Source organism: Zea mays, chromosome 4 (assembly GCF_902167145.1).
Source record: "Zea mays cultivar B73 chromosome 4, Zm-B73-REFERENCE-NAM-5.0, whole genome shotgun sequence".
Classification (NCBI taxonomy): domain Eukaryota; kingdom Viridiplantae; phylum Streptophyta; class Magnoliopsida; order Poales; family Poaceae; genus Zea; species Zea mays.
In genome coordinates, this window is record NC_050099.1 from 144783415 (window position 1) to 144788017 (window position 4603).

Consider the following 4603-nt stretch of genomic DNA (forward strand, 5'->3'; position numbering starts at 1 on the left):
GGCCGAGCAGGGGAGGGAGTGTGGGGGAGGAATAGGGGCCAGGCGCGTGGGCGGTAGCTGGGGAACACACAAACGTGGGTGCACCCGCGACGGCACGAGCGAGAGGGGGCATGGTTATTGGGTAGTGGGCGAAGCTGACAAGCAGGGCCCACTGCCCATTGACTGTGGGCGTGTGGGACGGTTAAGCGGCTGCGACTACGGCTGGCAGGGTGGGCCCACAGATAGAGGGAGAGGAGGGGCACATGCGGGCGCGTGGCTACGCCAATAGGGCAGGCCACTCGGCAGTGAGAGCGGGGAGGGGACGCGGGGGCGCGCTAGGCGGGCCAAATGGGCCGAACGGGCTGAGGGGGGACGGCTGGGCTTCTTTGGTTTTCCTTTTTATTTCCAAATTTCTAATTCCTTTTCTTTTTATTTTCTCTAGTGAACTCAATTCAAATTCAAACAAAATTCATATTCAAACCATTTCAAACATGTGCATCAAACAAAGGATAATTTAGGATCAATATGATGCAACAATTCATGACTCACATAGTTTTGACAAAATAGATAATTAATCCCTCACCTAATTAACCTAATTCTAATCAAAAATAAAAGAGAATGAGTCTAGAGAGAGACAAGAGGTAACACCTGAATTTGGTAGGCATTTAGAGAAGAAATTTTATACCCCAAATTCAGGGTGTTACAGAGGCTAGGTATGTTGTTGTCGCTAGTTATTGTTCGCAGCTGTTATGGATGATGTCTACTTTATGGGATTTTGGCTTGGATTTTCATTAGGTGCCTCTGCTTTGTGATAGCACAAATGCCATAAGTGTTGCCAAGAATCCTATGTTGCATTCGAGGACCAAGCACATTGATGTTCGCTTTCACATTCTTTGTGACCATTCTGAGAAAGGCGACATCGATTTGCGCCACATTGATACCGATCAATAGCTAGCTGACATTTTCACCAAACCCCTTGATCAGTCTACTTTTGCACATTTGCGAGGAGAGTTTGGTGTTTGCTTCCCTTTTTGATCGTGGGCTCCCTTTTGGTTTTTATTTCTCTCTTCTACTTTTTCATGTAGATTTTAGTCTTCTTTCTTGATTCATGTATTATATCTGTTGTCATGTAGTATTTTGAGCTTCACTAGTATAACTGCTAGATTGTAACCATCATTATTGTGTTTTGTGTGTACATGATGATGTTATGGCAGGCTTAGAATCTTGTTGCTCATATTGATACAATTTTGTTGAGCTAAGCTTGTTTTCTTAACTATGAACTTGACTATTACTTACTAAACCCAAAACATGTTCACCATTTGAGATTGGCACCTAGCATGTATAGGATGTGTTTGAAATCCTTTGTGTTGTCACTAGTATGCTTGGTGGATATGTCTCTTGCTTTGAGTCATTTACTGTCTTGAATCATAAACAATGTGCCTAAAATCAAATCAAGATAAGTGTAAAATTCAGAAAGATCGAGATGGGTTTGCATTGTCACCACCTCTCTATATCAAGACTGCTTCCATTTGCACTTTTGGATGAAATTGAGCGGGATAGTGGATGATCGAAACTAATGTTTTAGCTTCTAATTGCTTTTCTACATAGGCTACACTCGATTAAAAATTAGACAATAATAATGCTTACAACCTCTCGCATTCACATGTTTTTTAGTGAAACTTGTAATCCGCTGCAAAATCTGATGACTCTTGAAAATTTCAACTGATATCAATTTTAAATATGTTTCTAGCATGATGGGCGACCACTGTTTGGGGGTAGTTCACTTGTTTTACCTTGACATGCACTTAGTTGATTTCTTGCATACTATATGCTTAGTGTTGTCTTTAGTGGTGAACTTCTCTTTTGAATTGCTTAAAACTGAATCAAAATGCTTACACTTCACATACCTTGTGCATATAATCAGTTTGAGTATTTACTAGCAAGTGCATTTATTGTTGCACACATAGCAAATCACCAGTTAGAGCATTTTTACACTTTGGCTAGTATACTCCTGAAGCTCCTGCACTTTCTCCATTTTCCCTCTATTTTGCAATTCTGCATTTTCTCAGGGGGAGTTTGCTTGTCAAGGGGGAGTTTTTATTTCTTCCCTCTTTTGTGTTTGATGAGTCCACTTGTCAACAAGGGGGAGAGATTTGAGATTTTTTGCCTCCTAACAAGGGGAGAGACTTTGTGCATTTTGGGCTTCTACTGTTTCCCATTATCAAAGGGGTGATATTTCTGCTTTTCGGAGAGTGTTTTCACAAAGGGAGAGATTCTCAAGGGGGAGAGACTCTAGATTTTGGAGCTTTTGCTAGTTATGTTGAGCCATTTGCCTCTTTTTGGAGGAACTAGCTTTGCTTTTAGTTGTGCTAATTTTGTGCTCTGGTGTAGCCTTGTCTGCTGGCTAGTGGTGTTGAGCCCTACTTTTACATCTTCTTGAGGACTAGACTTTTCTGCTTGGTTGGGTTGAGTCGTTGCCCATTTCTTTGGGGACCAAGTTATGCTTGCTTTGGATTACCTTTCTAGCTTTTGTTCGTTCGAGTGAGTTTCTCCTTTTCTTCTTCATTCTAATTATATATGATCATGTGGTGGTGTTGACAGTGCACTCATCAAGGGGGAGATTGGGAACACGAGATTGACTTGTCCCTTGTGGTTCGGGTTGATGATGTGTGATTGCCAACGGGTGGCACTCTGGGGTAGTCAGTGGACTGACCAAATTGTGAGTTATGTGTATGTGCAACAATGTCGGTCGGCTTGTGGTGTGTAGGTGTGGAGCATAGGTACGATGATCAACGGTTGAGGTGAAGGTCATGCAGGCTCCTGTTGATGGACCGGGAGCGGTGAAGGATGACTATTGGGTCTTGGCTGACGGACCAGAGCAGCTGGTTGACTAGTCGTAGTGGTTGATACCTGGAACACACACTCGCGTGAGGGTGTGGTGTAGAGGGCCATGCTGCTGGCGCGGTCGAGAAGTGGCAGGGCACATGTCCAGGACGTGAGGGACGTGCACGCGGTGCGATACTCACAGCGGTTTGGTGGTTTGGGCCTCAAAACCACCTAGCGCTATGGATGGCAGGTTTTGCTGAGTTTAGGCCTCAAAACTCAACGACGGTGGTTCTGGAAGGAACCAGAGGCATCATAGTGAAGAGTGCGTCAAGGCAAAGCAACTTCGTGTGGAGCTTGTGGCCGTCGGATCGAAAAACTAGGAGTTGGTCAACTTCGCCCTGTGGAGTGGATAGGCTTTATATAAATAGGGGTAGTTTACGAAATGGAAATAACCCTCTATAAATAGAGGGGTAGGTTGTTTTGTTCAACATCTCTTGGCTGCCATTTTGATTGGAGCACTTGTTTAGAACTCCTAGTTTTCTCTCTAGTTAGTCACAAGTTGAGCCGAGGATCCACAATGATTTTGTAACTGCCAACTATGTTCTTGCTCTACAAAGTTTAATCCGGGGAAGGGTCACAAATATGGCCCACAAGTTTCTATTGGCTTCAATCTTAGTTTTGTTCCTTACTGAATTTTTGAAGTCTTGTGTTCTTGAGTTCTCCCATTCCCTTCTCTTGTGGATTTCTGGAGAACCTTTGAATTCTTGTGATATGGGTGCTACTAGGGATTGATTTGTGAGGAGATAGACTCTTTGGATCACTATCTATGCTCATAAAGTGCAGTTCTTGATCGTGATCCGATTTGATTTCCCTTTGAGTTCGTTTTGAGAAAACCCCAACAAAACCCCTATTCTTCTCGGGTTTTTGGCTCTGCGCTTTGATTTCTGAGTTGCTCAGGTTGTTACTTCAATAGTGGACATCTTTCCCCCTGCTTAAACTATCTTCAAAGTTTGAGCCTTTTCTAGGCAGTTTGAGTTGCCCGACAATGGCGGACCTCTGCGCGGCACTACCGGTCAAATAAAGGCTATGGTGTCAAATAAAGTCTTCTACCAATACTTAGTGCAGAACATAAAATTAAAATCCAAAATGAAATGCATATTGCTTAGTTTAACACCATAGCCTTGATGATCTATATATATAATGATACAAACAAGTAGGGACATTTCCATAATGTATGATTACTCATCTCTCCTTCTAGAACTCTAGACTTTGGGTATTACAGCGCGGATGGTCCACAATTAGGTTAGATAAGGATGATAAGTCCATTTTCTGTGCATGTTTATCCATCTAAATCCACAGATTCTGTTTGGGAAAGCCTAAGAACGTGCCCAAACCTCCACCTTTATATGTGGGAATGGGTATGACTGATTGTAGGCACAAACAATCGAACCAAATCAATATATCTTCCATTCCTTTACTTTTGCCCAAGGAGTAGCCAGTAACATAGCCTTCTTCATCTCAATCTTCACCTCTCTTCGACTCTTTGTCGTTTGGAGGTGCCTTGGGTGGCCTGTCAATCCCAATACAAACCCTAGGATCACTCCTCCCTAGTGGGATCTCTCCCAGGGGGCGAGATCCATGTGCCGTTCGTGAATGCCGCAGCCCATGTGCCCATGCAGACCATCCAACCACAAGGCACGGACTGTCTGGCTTGATGCTGGGAAACCCGCTCCTGCTGCCAAGTCATGGACTGACTAACCCTTGGCCGCAGACCATCTGCGCTGCCGTACAGATCCAG